Source organism: Pelodiscus sinensis, chromosome 14 (genome assembly GCF_049634645.1).
Source record: "Pelodiscus sinensis isolate JC-2024 chromosome 14, ASM4963464v1, whole genome shotgun sequence".
Classification (NCBI taxonomy): domain Eukaryota; kingdom Metazoa; phylum Chordata; order Testudines; family Trionychidae; genus Pelodiscus; species Pelodiscus sinensis.
This window is the reverse complement of record NC_134724.1, coordinates 4,290,637-4,309,936: the sequence shown is the minus strand read 5'-3', so window position 1 is coordinate 4,309,936 and position 19,300 is coordinate 4,290,637.

Below are 19,300 nucleotides of genomic sequence, written 5' to 3'. Positions count from 1 at the left end.
ATCCATAAAGGCTGGGCTAAAATTAATCTGGAGCTGTCTGGAGCAGAGATCTGGTAAATATTTTACCCCTTGGGGCTAAAACCCCAATACCCCCTCCCACACACACTTCCCTTGCTTATGCCCCAAGTCCAGGCAGTCTTGTGGGTCTGAAGTCTACTCTCCCCGGGCCTGGGCACACTCTGTGGGGCTGAAGTCCCAAGCTCTTGGGCTCCCGTAGAGAATAGGGGGAGGGAGTTGGGGGCTCTGAGAATTTAAGCCCCGTGTAAAGGAATAATACAGCAGGCAGAGTTGTGTCCATTGTCAGTTATTAAGCAAAATACTGAAGGCAGAGTGTATGTGTGAGTTTGTGTGTGGGTGTGCGACTAGCCTAGTACTAAGTGACTTTCTTTTGTTGTAGCCCATTGTTAAACATAGGCCTACTGTCCCTTTCCCATGCCAGTGAGAGATTTGCCTGGTGCCGGCCAGTTCTTTGTCCCCCTGTTCAATTAATACAGCTTCCCGCCGATAAACAGTTCCATGTTTAACGAAGTCTGTTGATAGGTTGCAGCAAGGCCTGATAACATGGATGGTCGGATGTTGCCAGGGCGAAGGAGTCAGACATGCTGGCAACAAGCTTTTCCCTTTCAAAGCACTCATGTTTAGAAAAGAAAACGGCTGAGGGAAAGCATGACTGAACTCTCGCTGGAGCATCCAACTGGAGTCAGAGGAAAGTTCGCAGGACTGTTCTGACCCAGAGCATACCCTGAGCGGTGCCTTCTGGGCACCACAGCAAGGAACCATAGTATTCTCCCTGCACCCCAAATGTTGAAAAATCGTAAGTCAAACTCCTCTTGCCCCCAAATCACCAGGAGACTGGAGTCAAAATCATAAGACTTTTTAAATATATTCTGGATTTTTTTTATTTGCCCTCCAGTTTTTAAGTCTCAATCCTGCTCTTGGGTCACATTTTCAAACTTCTCCCCGCAACGGTAAGGGTTAGAGAAGTTTTGTTTTGTTTTTTCCCCCCCATAGATTCCAAGGCCAGAAGGACCACTGTGAAATTCCCCAAATAACTGTTAGAAATGCAGCAGATCTTTCAGCCAAACATCCTATCTTGATTTAAAAATTATCAGTGGTGGGGAATCTACCACAGCCTCCAGAAATGGTTCCAATGGTTAATGGCCATCACTGTCAAAAAATGTGTGCCGTATTTCCAGTGTGAATTTGTCAGGCTGCAACTGTTGGCTGTCAGTTCATGTTAGGCCTTTCTCTACAGGATTGGAGAGCCCACGTATCAAATATGGGTTCCTCACGCAGAGACTTACCGACTGCTCAAGTCACCCCTTCACCGTCCTCTTTGTTGAACTCAATAGATTGAGCTAATTGAGTCTATTGCTACCTCCCCTCACAGTAAGGCATCCAGGAGCGGGGGTCTTTCAAACAAACGTCCGCTACTGTGGGACAGGTGATAAAATGGCGTGAGTCGGCAGCGCTGCATGGCAGGCAGGCATGTGGGTACCAACTCTGTGGCTGGAAGCTCCAGTCAGGCCTCACGTGGGGGGCTGGATTTTTTTTGTTTTTACTCAGTGCAGGATAGTTGCGTTTGAGAGACAGCAGGGCTCCCATTTCCCACTGAGCGCCGTGGGGCTGCCAGGGGGCTGGCTGGAATTCCACATGTCCCGGTTCAGTATTTCCCACAGAGCAGCCTCGACACCCCCGGGCTTCCCCTGCCAGGGACAGCCGCTTGACCGGGGAATGACCCAGTAGGGCCATGTGGGGAAAGCATCCGTCTCCTGTTTGAAAGTGGGGCGCTCGCTTGCACAGTGAGCACCCCGGAGGATAAACCGGGGTCGCGGGGCCCCCAGCAATGGAACTGGAGGGCAGGTAACCAGAGGGTCACATGCTTTGCAACTTCCCTAAACTGGGCTCGTTGCTAAAGTTGCCAGGTGTCCGGTATTGACCCGGACAGTCCAGTATTTTTGCCTCCTGTCCGGTAAAAAAATTCAGAAATGTCCTAAAATGGGGACCTAAAATGTCCGGTATTTTCGAATTTCTTTCCCCTGACAGGAAGCGAAAATACCGGACACCTGGCAACCCTATGACACACTCAACAACCAGGCCCAGCCCCCGGCCCTCCTCCAGCCCCCCGGCCCTCCCACTTACTTGGTTCTGCAGGGGCACTGTCTTTGGCTCAGGAAAATAAGATGGCTAGTGGCAAAAAGCCTTAACGTCTTTTCTTAAAGGGGCCATGCTGTTTTGTCTTTTCTTAAAGGGGCCATGCTGGGGTTTTTTTATTTATTTTTTTTGCTCAACAACTTTTGTCTCCCCCTTTTTTTTCTCAACAGAATGTTTTCTCTGGTGTTTTTTGGGGAGGGGAAGGGGGGTGTTTGGTATTTTTGGTTAAACCATCTGGCAACCTTACTCGTTGCACACATCGGGGGCTCTTTACATCCCTTGATTGTCCCCTACACATTCCCCGTGTGCCACCAGACCATCCCCCTCTGTTTCAGCGACTCCTGGAAAACCCTCTCCCCCTTGCACAGCCCCCACTTCATGCCAGGGGCTCTGGGTGTCCACTATACCGCCCTCCACCATACCATTATCACCCTTCTCTCCCTATGCCTGGAGCTCTAGGTGCTCCCTATTCCTCACTGTCCTCTATCCCCCCCCCCTCACTTTCCTCATCCCCATTTCCCTCTGTGCCCAGGTGTCTACATGTCCCTTCTATCCCCCATGCCAGAAGCTCTGTGTGGGACCCTCCTATTATCATTTCTCTCTGTGGATGAGGTCAGTCTTTAAGCGTGTCAGCATGTTGAATTCTCTTGGGAGGGCGGGCAGAGCTGAGATGGGGGTGTTATTATGGGGGAGGGCATCAACCAGTCCTGTAAGCAATAGAATCATAGAACACTAGAACTGGAATGGACCTTGAGAGGTCATCAAATCCAGTCCCCTGCCCTCGTGGCAGGACCCAGCACTGTCTAGACCATCCCGATAGACATTTATCTAACCTGCTCTTAAATATCTCCAGAGATGGAGATTCTACAACTTCCCTAGGCATTTTATTCCAGTGTTTGACCACCCCGACAGTTAAGAACTTTTTCCTAACGTCCAACCTAAGCCTCCCTTGCTGCAGCTTAAGCCCATTGCTTCTTGTTGTATCCTCAGAGGCCAAGAAGAATAATTTTTCTCCCTCTTCCTTATGACACCCTTTTAGATACCTGAAAGCCACTTTCATGTCCCCTCTCAGTCTTCTCTTTTCCAAACTAAACAAGCCCAATTCTTTCAGTCTTCCCTCATAGCTCATGTTTTCTAAACCTTTCATCATTCTTGTTGCTCTTCTCTGGACCTTCTCCAATTTCTCCACATCTTTCTTGAAATGTGGTGCCCAGAACTGGACACAAGACTCCAACTGAGGCCTAACCAGCGCAGGGTAGAGCGGAAGAATGACTTTTTGTGTCTTGTTCACAACACTCCTGTTAATGCCTCCCAGAATCACGTTGGCTTTTTTTGCAACAGTGTCACACCATTGACAACAATTGTCGACCTTGCCGAAGTGGCTGGGTTGGCACTGAATGGCCAGGAGCTCCTGCTGGCTCTGCCAACCAGCTGCAAAGAGCTTTGTGTCTCCTACTTTTCCCCTATTCTAAATTTTCACCAGAATCCCCAGGGTTCTGCCCTGGGACATTTCCTCACTTTTTGGCATTGACTGGACCTGGAGCTCAAAAGTTATCACCATACGTCCCCACAGAGAAATGCCCCCACGTTCCGCACAAGGGCCTTGCTTCCTGCAGGGTCTGTCTACACAGTAGAAACGCCCCCAGCTGGCCCGTGCCAGCTGACTCAGGCTGTGTCGATGTACAGGCTTAGGCGACAGACTGCGCTCCAGGCCCCGGCATCTCTCTAGCAACGAACCAGCCACACAGCCCAAGGCCCCCAAGTCTGGGGTTTTTCTCTCCAATGTAGATGGGCCCTTAACCCATTCCACAGGCAAAATACCACAGTTGATCTCCGTTAACGTGGCCCTGTTCCAATGCTAAATGTAGGCAGAAATACAGAAAATTCCCTTTGACAGTACAGAGTTATTAAAAGTGTAAACTTCCAGCGTCTCCAACAGGAAAATACAAGAGAACCAAACCTGATAAAGAGCCAGCCCTATTTAGTGATTATATTTTGTGTGTCTTGCAGGAATACCTATAGAACAGATCACCCTGTGGCACCAGGAGTTTATCCTTTGATAGATTTCCTTTCTTTTAATAACAAAACTACAGCATAGCTGGCTCCCGAAAGAACCCATCAAGCCAGCAGGCAACTCTGTTCTTTGTTATTTCAAAATCTTTACTTAATAATCAGATTAAACAAGCTCACAGCTACAGTTGGCAGATGACGTGGGCAGCAGCAGAAGTTATGATACCGAGGGCCTCCCGAACCGAAGCACAAAATCTTGGAGACACCGGTGGCTAAGACTTATTCTGCAAATAAAAACCTCTGGTTGGCCCCTGTCAGCTGATTCAGGGAGTGTGGGGGTGTAAAATTGCGTAGCTGTTCAAGTTCGGGCGGGAGCCCAAGTTCTGAGGCATGGTGAGGAGGGAGGCTCGCAGAGCCCGAGCTACAGTCCAAGCCAGAATGTCTACACCACGGTTTTACAGCCCCGCAGACCGAGCCCTGTGAGCCCGAGTCAGCTGACACAGGCCAGCCACAAGGGTTTAATTGCGGTGTAGACTTAGCTCTAGGCAAGAGAAAACAGATTTGCCAGCAAGTAGCAGGGGACCACACCCCATCTTAGGAAAATGGCTTTTGATGGCGCAGAAGAAATAAACAGAAGATTCAGAGAAGGTTAGAGGACTTTGGGGGGAACAAAACCTGGGTCGTGCAATCCTGTCTCAGCAGCCTTTTTCTTAGCATGTCACCTCATTGCTGCCAAGGGGTTTGCTCCGATGTGGATCGGACAACAGAGTAGTTAAGACACTAGCCCTCAGTGATCACTGATAACCTGAATGTCTAAGGGCCCTGACTAAAAAGGTGTGATTCACTCTTTAAAAAATCCAGAGAATAGAAAGCCCGCCATGTAACGTAGGTGGCCAATCATGCAACAGAAGGCACAAATAACTGATTAGTAGCCAAGGCAAGCCGTTTATGGACAGCCCCAGCTCGGAAGCTATTCATATTGGTGACCCAGAGAGCATTTCTGAATAACGAATCTGATTGTAGAAATCAAAGTCTGTTTGTTCATTAATGAAATGAAGAGGCGTAGATGACTAACTTCAAGAGCTCACCTACTCCCCCTGACTGCTTGGCTTGCCAATCAAGGGAGCAGTAAAGCCATGATTCAGTGAGGTGCTTACGCACATGGATAACGTGAATACACACATGGATAAGTAATCGAAGCGCAACAGGGACCTAGACGTGCAATGGGAGATCTTGATTTGCCCTCCTCTGGAAAGAACCAGATTGGTGCCAGCTGCCAGCTCTTGTCTGAGGATGCATTGCTCAAGGGGAGATTTTAATCATTGGAAAGAGAATCCTACAAACTGAATCCCATCCCTTTATAACTGGATTTTCTCTTGTGTTTCTATTTGAGGTGGACCTGGATGCGCTCCAAAGCCTCAGTCTAATTTAATTCAGAAGAAAGCGGCTTTGAGGAGGGAGAAAGAAAACTGGGATAAAACACACAGAAAGATGTGCCCTTTCATGAATGAATATCCACCCTTGTGGGAAATATCTGCTGACAGAAAACAGAGGATCTTGTAGACACTGATCACTTGGCTTTTATCTGGGGTTCACGAGCCATTCCAAATATTCCATTGCGACGTGACTGGACGCTCACAGAGGATGCCAGGCCCTGGTCTCCATTTGTCTGCTGCCCTTCCCAGAGGCTGCTGATGAACCTCTCAGAGAGATAGCGAGCTGGGGGCAGGAAGGAGCCTCTTCAGGGTCTTAGCTCTCTTATCTCCTCAGCAGAGCTGTTTTGACAACAGGATAGCTAGAGAAAGGAGGAGCCCTGTTTGGGGATAAAGTCAAGATTACACATTTAAGGGGGGGGAACCCAAGAACCTAAACCAGCAGCATATGCTCTAACTCTGAGTAAACATGTCGCCCCTATTACTGCTGCTCATTCAGAAAGCGCACCTAGTCTAAATACTAGTCGAGGTAACAAAAAAGATCACCCATGAGCTAAGCCAGCAACTGAGCACGGCCAGTGGCCAAATACATGCTCCAGCTACAAACAGGTTTTTGGTTCAGTGTTGCTTGATGACGTTGACACCAGTATGATGGAGGCAGTGTTGTCTCAGGAGGAGCCCTGCTGACTTACAAATGACTCATGGGAAATGTTTGGCTCGCTTGTGCTAGCCATTCTGCAAAAGTACGTTACAGAGCCTTTATCCCTCTCCCGGAGTGGTTTTCAGTACAATTCAACGTGCACAGAGGTTTTAGTGCATACCACTGGACCACTTCCCAGCCTAATCTGCCAAGTACAGTACATCCGATCTACCCAACTCACTTCAGAAGCTGGATACAATCGCAGTCAGCAGAGAGAGATTGTCTTTAGGAAGGAAGTGGCTCTCTAGTCTCCAATAACGAGGCAGCAGTAGCCCAGTCCTGCAACAATAACCCAGACATCAAGTCCTTGTGCAAGCCATCCCAGTGCATTCCGGCAGCCAAGACCATGCACGGGAGAGAGTTGCAGAACCCAACGCTTTGACTAATATGCCAGACCCAGCCCTGAGGAAGTATCATTTAGCAAAACTGGGCCTCCTTTCCCTCTCAACTCTGTCAGTTCTAGTATCCCCCCTCCGGTCACGCTTTGTCCCTTACAGGCGGCATTTTGTGGAGAACAGGAGACAGCGGGCATGTCCTCTGAGGAGCTGAGTTCTACCTGCAACATCCAGCAGCAGGCTGGGCAGCCATTTTAATATCGAAACATCTTTTCAAAATTCCCACTTATATGTGGAGGGGAAGGGGGCAGTTGCTCCGGGCTCCAGCAATTCTAAAGGACACGCGGGCCCTTTAAATCATGGCTGGAGCCCCGTGCAGCATGCTCTGGGAAGAACTCAGGGCTGGCTGGCAGAGAGGGGCCGCGACCCACTCTGGTGCTGAGGGCTGGCTGCCCCAGGCCCGCCTCTGCTGCCTGAGGCCCTGCCCCTTCCGGGAGCGCGAATAGGGTTGTCAGGGGTCCGGTATTGAACTGGACAGTCTGGTATTTTCACCTCCTGTCTGGTAAAAAAATTCAGAAAATACCAGACACCTAAAATGTCGGGTACGTTCTGATTTTTTTCCCAGCCAGGAGGCGAAAATCCCGGGCTGTCCGGCTCAAGACGGAGGTAGCCTGGCAACCCTAGTGCTTCCGCAGGGGAGCTGTCTGGCCCCGTGCAAGGAGACAAGATGGCGGGCAGCCACCAGCACGCGGGTTTTTTTGTTTTTTGTTTAACAACTCTCGGGGCCCCCCCTCCCTTTTTTTTCCTCCACAAACTTTTTCCTGGCGCGCGCGCGTGTGTGTGTGTGGGGGGGGGGGTCAGTATTTTTTCTGAAACCATCTGGCAACCCTAAGCGCAAAGCTTAGCCCCCCCATCCTGCCCAGGAGCCCGGCAAGTCTGTTAGCTCCTCTGACCAAGATTGTAGGTGTTTTCTGTCTTACCACACCCAGGCACCCGCCATCAATCTAGAAACACCGGCATTACAACCAGGTCTGCTTGGGAGCCTTGGATGCTACTGTGCCCCCTGTCTAGGCTGTGTCAATTGGAAACATTGCCGACTGCTGTTTTGGAAGGGCAAATCTCATACCTGAATGAGGGCAGTGTAAATAAACACACCCTCAGGGGATGATCCTATTGAAGTAAAAGGACTCCCAGTGACTCCAACGGGCTTTTTGATCAGCCCCTCAACATGAGCTACGGCTGAATGTGCTGCTTCCGCTGCCACTTCTAATGAAGTTTCACAAAGAATCCCAATGTAATTAGCAAAAAAACCTCACACGTCTGCGTGGCTTCTTTGGTCTGCCCGGCCTAGTTCTACCCCAGACTTCAACATATGAGTTTGCTTAGGGAACTCTTCAAAGTATTTTATGTTCTGCATTTTTAATAGGCGCTACACTCACAGAGTTCTTATCCCTTGTGTTGCTAATGCATTGCATACAGCTTTTCTGATTGCTGCATAAAGCGGGGAGGCCTGCTTATAGGGTTGTGAATGCTCCTGGTTTCGCTGGGGATATGTCTACACAACAGGGCTGAACTCAAAATAAGCTACGCAGCTTGAGCTATGCTAATTGTGTAGCTAAAGTCGAAATAGCTTATTTTGAATTTGGGCTCGTCTACACAGCACTTATTTTGAAATAGAGCGTTCTTCCTCTGACTTTCCTTACTCCTCATACGATGAGGGTTATAGAAGTCAGAGTAAGAAACCCGTTACTCCGAATGTATTTCAAAATAACAGGCATGCTGTGTAGACGTGCAATATGTTATCTTGGAATAACTGGGCGTTATTCTGAAATAATGCTGCTGTGGGACGTACTCTGGAAGTCTTCCAGAATTGGACTCCATCTTCCAGAGCAGTGGTTCCCAACCATTTGATGTCGCCAGGCGCCAGCGGGCATGGCCATTCGCCTGCCGGGCACCAGAGGGTGGGGACACTTGCACACCAGGGAGCGTGGCCGTGCATATGCCACACCCCCATGAGCCACGTGCCTGGGGCTGGTGCCCCCCATAGCCACGCACCAGGGTCCGGCGCTCCCCATGTTCCGCGTGCCCAGAGCACGGACGGCCGCTTCGCCACGTGCCCAGGGACGGTGCACCTCCCCTCCCATAGCCATGCACCCGGGGCCGGCATCCCCCCCTCCCAATAGCCGTGCGCCTGGAGCGCGGAAGGCCACTTCGCCGCGCGCCCGGGGCTGGCGCCCCCACCCTCCCATAGCCATGCACCCGGTGCCGGTGCTCCCCATCTGCCGCGCACCTGGAGCTCGGGCGGCCACTTCGTCGCACTCCCGGGGCCGGCGCTCACCGGGCTCCATGCGCCCGAGGCTGGCTCCGGCACAGCGCATGTGCCACATGTCCAGGGCCAGGCCAGCCCTGAGCACTTGGCAGGCGCACACAAATGCCCCCGCGGGCGCCATGGTGCCTGCGGGCACCGTGTTGGGAACCACTGTCCCAGAGGCTACTGAAAACAAGCCAGGAGATTTTAGCCTGCTAAAAGTTCAGCAGCCCAGTGTGGCTAAGGCAGGCTCCCTGCTGCCTTGGCATCATATCAATCCCAGAAGTGGCCAGTACATCCCTGCGACCCTCGGAGCTGGAAGGGGGTCTTCCCTGGAGCGGGGAAGGGGCTTCCCTGTGCTGCTCCCATCCTGAGTATTGAGACTGCAGCTCCCATTCTTTTAAAAAGAATAGAGACTTTGGCTATTTTAAAATGGCATTTGAGCTCAGCGGATGTGCTTATAAATAATAAATACTTATTTAAAGGAACCTTTGCATGCATTATTGGTTACTATGGCAATGAATCATTTGGTCTTGGCTGGTGCCAGATTGAACTTTATTGACTAACATTCATCCAGTCACCATTCAGACACAGCGCAGAGACTTAGCAGCCGTTCTAATCTAAATGCTAGTCAAAGCTGTGCACGCCAGCAAAATGCCGCTTTTAATATCTGTGCCGACTGTGCAAAGCCTACTGCATCTCTCTCTCTCTCTCTCTGTATTATTATTATTATTTTATTGGTGGTTGTTAATTAATTGAGCCAAACTTAATTGAGCCAAACCTGCTTAACTAATTTCACTTGGATCCGCCCTAATGCATAGAGAATTGTAAGTGAATCCATTTTCCCAATGTTTCCAAAAGTATAACTTCAAGTAATCACTGGCTCTAATGGTTTCCTAGTTGCTGGCTGTTTCACAGGCTATGAAAATATGCTCGGTGGAACTAAACCATTTGTGCATTGGGCTGAATTAAAACCAAATGCTGGAACTTCTAATTAAAATTCTTCTTCAAGTTGGGGAAAAAGGAAAAGCTTAATTGCCACCGAAATGCTCTCCCTCTCCCTTCACCCCACTGCCTATAATTCAGCTGTGCTCCATAGTTTCTGTACATCTTGCCTTCCTGCTCAAGCAGTTCGGTAAAGCCAGGTTTGCTTTCCAGAATACCTGCCCATGTGGTCCTCATTGGCCATGCTTTCAAAGTTTACTGCAAACACATGGATTGTTGCCTACACATTCCAGATGCTAAGGGAAGTTTTGGGGGGGGGAAAGAGAGTGAAAGAAGGGGGAAGTGTGTGTGTGGGGGAATAAATAGAGCTAGAAAGAAACCATTCCTGGCATGGAAAAAAGATGCTAACCTATCAGCTCCTTGCACAACGCCCCTGCTACACTTTGCCTGTTTTGTTATCTCATGCCTATCTTGCACAGTGCAGAATAGAGGCCTTTTTCTGAACTTTAACATTTGGACTTCTTAACAGATTGTTCTTTCGTGTGGTTTGGGAAGGACAAAAGAAAACTTTTGTTGATTTGGCATAAATTACACAGTGGGTATTTTTGGCATCAATGTTGGAGCTTGATGCATTTTGTTGGTTTGGCAAAATGTACCTCAGCATCACAGAAAAATATGCTTCTAATTGCAGAATGTATGGCACAGTAACGAGGGCCAGTGCAGTAAGGAACCTTTTGGTATTTATATTAACTGAATAAAAAAATTAACCTCTTCCTGTTGAATGTTTACAGCTGGAAGCCAGTCAAAGAATTCTAGGCTGGAGCTTGCAATGCCTAATATGTTCCTGCCTCAGCAGAAAAGATATGTAATTCATTATTCAGATGCTTAGCATTCAATATCCCCCTTTCTAGCAGGCAAGCTCTGGCTTTCTTGTGAGGGAACTTAGCGGGTAGAGTGAGTCCCAGATTTAAGCTGTGTGTTTAAAGTTTCCCAGTTCCTTATATGAAAAGAAATATTTTCTGGAAATAAAAGGAAAAGTGCCATGAAAAATGGTTCTTCCTCAGATCAAAACATACCCCTGCCGTGTTTGGAAGTCAGTGATTTCAGCAATGCGTAAGGGCATGAGAACCAGCAATTGAAAATGACCATTGTCGGCGCCTAGGCAGAAAGAAAAGTAAACAAACAGGATTAATGGTAAAAAGCAAGCCTGATTTTTTTTTAAATGAATCTTTCAAGTATAATCGTTTTAAGTGGTTCTGATAATGTCGGTAAATTAATTTGTTTTATAACAATTTACAGGACCAGATACTGCCATCCTTACTCTCACAGAGTAGGCTCTTACCACATCCATGCAATCCCAAAGATTGCTACTTGTGCTAAGATACTACTCAACGTTAGTCAAGGCAGTAGAAGCTAGCCCTTACTTTTTAATCTGCATCCCTTTTGGCCCTGTCTCAACGTACAATATTTGGTAAACATTTTTCCACAAAGGAGTCATTGACCCTAATTACCAGTGTGTGTAATGTATTGTCTTAAGAGCCTCATGTGAGCGGCTCTCCCAGCAGTTTCTGTCTTGCTCCATGGCTGCGCTGTCAGAATGATCACTGGAGTTAAATTACAGGACTTCACGACTGCGCCAAAGGTTTTAAGCCTTGTTTAACCCTTTGCTCGTTGATGCGTAGATTTTGGAATTTGGATGCGGAGCGGCATTCCTCGGTCTGTCGGGTTTGAGTGCAATGAATGGAAGAAAGACTTTTCTGTGCATTTTTATATTTTTCCTGAAGGGCTTTTTATTAAGCTCTGCAGAAGGCACTAAGTAGAAGTGCAAGAATAACTAGCTAATTTAGTGCACCCTCGACAACCCTGTAGGAGATTACAAGGTTCACTTGACAAAACAGGCACCAAACATGTCAACATTTGGGAATGTTACAGAAAGACGATTATGGCTTTCCATGTCAGGCTCTTCAAAAGCCAGCGCCGGGGAACTGCCTCGCTGTGCAGTTTTCAGGAAAGTAATTGAAAAAACAATGAGGGCTAAACCCACACGGGGTGTATATTTGCACCACTTCAGCAAATCATATCAGCTCTCACTTCGTAAAACATGGAAAGGAATAAATGCTTTCCTCCTTCAAGAACAGTTATACAATCCCTGTGGTGAACTCTGTTCTGCTGCCCTGGTTGCTGAGATAATATGATCATGTCTTGGATCTGGGGGGAGATGGAAAAAAAAAAAAGACTATGGCCTATAATGGCTTTTTCTGTTTCTTGCTCATAATTAGGACTCTGCTTCCCCTCCCCCATTGCTCAGTTCTAGTCCAAGACACCAAGCAGAGAGGCTGGATTTTCAAAGGAGTCCAAGTGATTTAGGAGCACAAGTCCCATCGAAAGTCGACAGGACTCCTAAGTCATGTAGGCGCTTTTGACACTCTCACCCCCACATTAGCAGTGCAGTGGGAAATAGCAAAGGAGTGGGAATATGCCCACTTGGATTTCAATGAAAAGCAAGAGCCTCTGTGAAGTGTCTCTGTGGTTGGTGAGTTGATCTGGTCAAAAGATTAATTTTAATCTGTTCCCAGCTTGCCAGTGACACTGTGTGACCACGGGCAGGTCCCTTCACCCTTCTGTGACGCATTTTTCTCATCTATAAAATGGCGCTGATGATGCCAGTGGTGTCACTAACAAAGAAGTGGGTCATCTAATCTGACCTAAACTCTGTATTCTCTGCAGCAGAATGGGCAAACCATAAACGCCCTTCCCCCATCACTGTGCTACTGAAGGATGCTTTTACCTGACTTGGGAAGATCTTTGAGATGTAGGCGTTAAAAGGGCTAGATACATGGTGAATATTATTGTTTGCACTTCAAAAGCATGGAACTCTTCTGCACATTGTTTGTGACCTACTCTCTCCGCAGTCCCCTCTATTCTTATGGGTTATCGGTAGGGCTGCCAAACGGGTGGGAAAGAACAGTGCTCAGCCAGTGTGTCCTTCATGAGCTGGTAGGGTGGGGGAAAGCAGGAAGATGTCACGGGGATTATCTCCGCCTGTTAACTTCAGGGGATGAACAAACATAAGATGACGCTTGACGAAACATCCAGTGGGCTTAGCTGTGCTCCCAGGAATCCTGTTGGTGGCCCTCAATCTTCTGGGGCCAGCGCCGAATGTGGCGGCTTGCATAGCGAGTGGTGTGTCTCCTCACGAGACTGGCACCAGTGCGCTGGGATCCCTGCTGGATCCCCGCTGCTTTCCAGGTGGCGGTTCAAGTCTTGTTTGTGACCTGTACTGCTCCAAATGACTTGGGATCTTCCTGTGGGAGACACCCTTTCTCCCTCTCTGCAGTTGTCCTCAGCGGGGGCACGCAGCTCCCTCCAAGTAGAAGAGAGGGGCCCTGGCTTCTCACTCTTTTCCCCAGCAGTGCAGATTTTCCACTGAGCTCTCGGCAGACGCACAATTCCCACCCTTTGAAGAGAGACTCCTAATTTTGGGGGGATGAACAAACATCAAATCATGGCTTGGAAAACTTCCAGCGGGCTCAACTACGTTCCCAGTAACTCTCTTCTTGGCCCAGCCACTTGGATGTTTGAAAGCAACTCTCTGGATCTGACTCCTGATGGCAAGATAAGATAATTCCTTTTCAGTTATCACATTTGGGAAACCAGCCCGGACATCCTCTCTTCATCTCCGGAGACTGTTTTATGATTTGAGAAATGCTGGTAGGAGTAGCTATAAGAATTGGGATAAACCCCAACTTCTCCATGGGGATGCTGGTTCTGTGCACCCTCCCCCTTCCCCCCGACTAGTGACTACACATAAGTATGGTGAAACCGAATGGCTCTAACTCTCATCTGATTTGCTGAGGCTCCTGAAAGATCTTAATTCACACCAATAATAATTCCAAGTTTAACGTATAGGGCAGGCCGTATTGGTGTCATCTCTAAGCCAGTGGATTTGGAACCTTTTTTCTTGTGAACCAGTGGGGAAAAATCATTTATGTCCATGACACCCCCCCCACCCCAGCAGTGCTGAGGAGGTCCCGGGGTGGGGGTGGGGGTTCCTCGGCAGCTGCTGGGGAGTTCCAATGGCTGCCAGGGAACTCCCCCCGGGGGAACTCCCCAGTGGCTGCCAACCTAGTACCCCACTCCTGCAACCCGTACTTTGGAAATCACTGCTCTAAGCTACTGTCAGACCTCTAAAAGCGACGAGGAGTCCTGTGGCACCTTATAGACTAACTGAAGTGTAGGAGCAGAAGCTTTCGTGGGCAAAGACCCACTTCGTCAGATGCATCTGACGAAGTGGGTCTTTGCCCACGAAAGCTTATGCTCCTACACTTCAGTTAGTCTATAAGGTGCCACAGGACTCCTCGTCGCTTTTGCAGATTCAGACTAACACGGCTACCCCTCTGATACTTGTCAGACCTCTGAGTTTCATGCATATGCCGGCACACACAAGGCCTGGGAGCTCTAGATGTCGACATTTACAGCATGGTGGGGGAACCTAATTGGGAGGAAAAGACACGTGTGAAGCACTTACCTACGTTGGGGTGTTTGGTTCACAGCTGCCACATACCTTCTGCAAAGGCAGGTCAAGGTGCGCGCGGTTTTTCTGACAGATTACGCTGTGCAGTGACTCCCCCTGTGTGTCTTGTGAACCCCTTTAGAGCAGCACTAAGGTCAGCATGGCATGGGAGCTCAGTGACGCTGCTGGTGCTGGGCAGGAAACAAGGTCTGCGCACCCTAGAGACAGGGATTCTGCGCTGATATGGAGAGAGATCTCTAGGGCACTGGCAGTTTTCTTCCATGGACTTTTGTGTGGGCGGGAGTCCCTTCCAATCACCTTTTCTGCACTGCTGCTTGCCCAACTTGCCCAGTGGGGTGGTGCAACGTAACTCTTGGCTCTTTGTGCCCATGGAAGTTCTCTCTGCCGACATGTTTTCAGGGGGCTCCATTCCAGTGGCGCCAAGCTCTTCAGGTTCTTGAGGGAATCGGGATGATCCCGTTGCAGAAGGAGGAGGAAAAGAGAGAAAAACAATTGTCCATGACCACAGGCACTAATTACAACAATCCACCCCTGCAGCAAGCGCAGGGCCTTAGTCAGAGCATACTGCTCATTTTCTCCATTCGGAGCCAGAAGTGCTGGCCTTGAAATATCGGAGGCACGGTTGGCACCATCAGCTGCAAGTTGTCCTGTTTCTGTTGTCTCTGGGGTATGTCTAGACTGCATCCCTCTGTCAGCAGAGGGATGCAGATTAGGCAGGTTGACATTGCAAATGAGGCAGGGATTTAAATATCCCGTGCCTAATTTGCATAAAAATGGCTGCCACGTTTTGCCGACTCAGCACTTGGTCGGCAAAAAGCGGCAGTTTAGAGGGGGATCGGTCGAGAAAGAAAGCCTTTTTTGACAGATCCTGTAAACCTCCTTGCAGGCGACATAAGGGATCTGTCAAAAAAGGCTTTCTTTTTCAACAGATCCCCTTCTAGACTGCTGCTTTTTGCTGACAACGTGCTGAGTCGGCAAAACGTGGCAGACATTTTTATGCAAATTAGGCACGGGATATTTAAATCCTTGCCTCATTTGCAATGTCGACCTGCCTAATCTGCATCCCTCTGGCGACAGAAGGATGCAGACTAGACATACCCTAGGAGTGTTGTAATGGACAGACACCTGGCCTTGCTTTTTGTTCAGCAGTGATGTTGGCTTCACACCTGGTTTCCTTAGGCTGGCAATGCTTTCAGGGCATGTTCCGGAGAAGGCTAAACCAGGGCACTAGTTCACGTGTAGGTTTTGCTGTGAACAAAGTGAAGAGCAAGAGCCAAGTTCAGAGGAGATGTGTGTGGGGTCTAAGATACACACTGATGAGGGTTAAGGCTTGCCTACATTGAGGACTGGCAGCTGAGCTTAGCCTTGCTTTGTCTGTCTTCACTAGGGGTTGCAACAGTGCAGCTACACCACTGACTTGCCATCGATGGCTCAGTGAGTCCAAACCCTAAAGTAGACAAGGCCTAAGCTGATGTGCTGTACGCACCAAAAGGCTGTCGGAGAGGAGCGAAATAGCCACAGGTGTAAAGTAACTTCCCAATTGTCTTGAGCTGGCTGCCTCTTGCAACTTCTTCTGAACCCTGTGTAACTTGCCCTTAGTCTCTCAGAGTACGTCTACACAGCAACACTATTTTGAAATAACCAGCATTATTCCAAAATAACGTAGTCCGCGGCTACACAGCAGGCCGTTATTTCGAAATCGTGTTGAAGTGCTGTCAAGCTGGAGGACTGCTTACTCCGACTCTGGTAGCCTTCATTGTACGAGGAGTAAGGGAAGTCGGAGGAAGAGTGCTCTGTTTCAAAATAAGCGCAGTGTAAATGCTCCCAGTTTCGAAATAAGCTACACAATGGAGGTAGCTCAATTGGCACCGCTTATTTTGAATTAAGCCCAGCTGTGTAGACCCACCTCGGTTACGTGCTTTGCCCCCAGCACGCCCATCGACTGCTCCCCATGGGAGGAGGCCTGTAGATCTGATGATAGCTGCATTGGCAATACCTCGGACAGAAAAAAGGTGAGCACTTCGGCCGTGTCAGCCAATTCCATTTTGCATTCTGCTCTAGCGCTCACTTCTTCACCACTGTCATTATCCCCATTTTACAGACCGGGAAACACTTTAGCTTTGTGCTGCTGGTTTCCTCCCACTCCTCCGGTTGCTTTGTTAGAAAACTCCTCTAACGTTCAAGCCGTCCCTGTCAGCAGAATCTGCTTTCTTCGGATCGATGGCTGCTGGGGCAATGACAAAATTACAGTGCTGGTAGGAGACCTGTAACTGGAGCAGCACAGTGGTTAAGGCAGTCGAAGGAATGTTTTGCCAATTTGCCTCTGTTATTTTTCTGTTTGTTTGTGTGTTCAGCAGAGCAGTCTGTTATCTGCCGCCAGTCCTGACGCCAGGCTCTTCCTGTTTAAAATGTCTACTTCTGATTTTCCCTTTGGATTTTTTTTTCCCTTTTGCTTTTCCAATTGTTCCAGTTTTATTCTTCCAGCACGGATAGCCAAAAGCCACCTCCTGAAGCTTTCGTAGGACATAAACGCTTAGTGCATCTTTCCCTTCCAATGTGTGTTTGTTCCCCGAGCAATTCCTGTTTCTGATTTCTCCACTGGGATAGCAGTTCATCAGTCTTCTGCCTCATTGACTTAATGCCTACAGCTAAAGCCCCATGCGTAAGGACACCTCACAAAACAAATCTCTTCTCTAGGGGAATGACTCTGGGGGAATGGCTGGTGACAGGTTTATGCCACAAGTGAACTGAGTCTCTGTCTCCCCAGTAAAACTAATGGGAGGACCACAAGTTCCCTGCCTTATGCTTTATGGAAAGCAGGAAACTTGCCAAATATCAGGACACTGAGATCTGCCAGGTCCTGATGGCTGGGATCTTACAGTTGCACAAATTTCAAGGCCAGACAGGCCCACTGTGTTCATCTCCTCTGACTTTCTGTATAACCCAGCCAGAGAACTGCCCCCAAATAATTTTTTTTTAAAAAAACATCCAGTATTTGTTTAAAAGTTGTCAGTGGTGAAGAGTCCAGCACAAGCAATGATCCCTCTAATCTTTTTCATCCATGTGTGGGTTTTTTCCATCCACGTGCAGAATAACTGTATGTGCACTGAAGCATGTGCAAATGTGCACCACCAGTAGAAACACAAAATCTAGCTGTGGGCGCTCTGCTAATCATCTGGGCAGCATTTGAATCTCTCCTGAGAGGCCGCACAAGCACCCAGCTTAGAAGGAATACTGATCACGACCGTTGGTAAATTGTACAAATGGTTAGTTACCCTCACTGCTAAAATTGCACATCTTATTTCCATTCTGACTTTGTCTAGCTTCAACTTTCAGCCACTGAATCCCACTACAACTTTCTCTGATGGGTCAAAGACCCCATTATCAAATATTTTGTTCCCATTTAGGTACTAACAGACTGCAATCAACTCACCCCTTAATCTTCTCTTTGTTAAGCTAAAGAGATTGAGCTCTTTGAGTCAATCAATATAAAGCAGGTTTTCTCGTCCTTTACGCTTTCTTGTGGCTCTTCTCTGAACTCTCTTCAGTTTATCAACTTCTTCCTTGAATTGTGGATTCCCGAACTAAATCCAGGACTCCAGGACCCGGTCTACACTGGGGAGTTATTTTGAAATACTAAATGGAGCATCCACGCTACCAAGCCTGTTATTTCAAAATAGGGAGTATTGAGTCCAATTCTTGGCCCCCCACTACAGAAAGGATGCATTGGAGAGGGTCCAGCGGAGGGCAACCAAAATGATTAGGTGGCTGGAGCACATGACCTATGAAGAGAAGCTGAGGGATTTGGGTTTATTTAGTCTGCAGAAGAGAAGAGTGAGGGGGGATTTGATAGCAGCCTTCAATTTCCTGAAGGGAGGTTCCAAAGAGGATGGAGAGAGGCTTTTGTCGGTAGCGACAGATGGCAGCACAAGGAACAATGGTCTCAAGTTACAGTGCGGGAGGTCTAGGTGGATATTAGGAAAAACTAATTCATTAGGAGGGTGGGGAAACACTGGGATGGGTTCCTTAGGGAGGGGGTGGAATCTCCATCCCTAGAGGTTTTTAAGTCTTGGCTTGACAAAGGCCTGGCTGGATGGTTTAGTTGGGATTAGTCCTGCTTTGGGCAGGGGGCTGGACTCGATGACTCCTGAGGTCTCTTCCAGCCCTAGGATTCTACGATTCTATGAAATAACGGGCTGGCTATTTCAAAATCTGTACTCCTGCTTTCCTCAGAGAATAACACTTCTTTCAAAATAGCAGTAGTGTGGACACTCCACTGCTGCTATTTCGAAATGACAACTCCCTAGAGTAATTTGAAGTAATTACTTCCCAGTGCTTTCTGGGGCTCTAAGTCAAGGTAGCGTGCCCACAATGGAGACTGCCTTGGGCTAATTTTGAGCCATGGATTTCTCTTTGTGTGTCTTTGCTTCCTTTATCAGTTTTCTACAACTCCTAGCTTCTCAAAATTCCTTTTCTTCCATTTGTTATATACCTTTATTTTATATATATATATATATATATACACACACACACACACACACACACACACACACACACACACACACACACACACACACACACACACACACACTGCTTTTTTTGTGACGGTACTGCCCGGTACTCAGTACTGGCACCTCCAGATGCAGTACCAGCACCTCCAGTCAGAGCTCAACAACAACTTTTCCCCTGGAGTACCAGCACCTTTTTTTTTTTTTTTTTTTTTTAACAACAACAACAAAAGCACTGTATATACATATATACAGCTTTCTTCACTTTCCCTAAAAAAGTGACGAGGAGTCCTGTGGCCCCTTATAGAGAATAGACTAACAGATGTATTGGAGCATAAGCTTTTGTGGGCAAAGCATCTGACGAAGTGGGTCT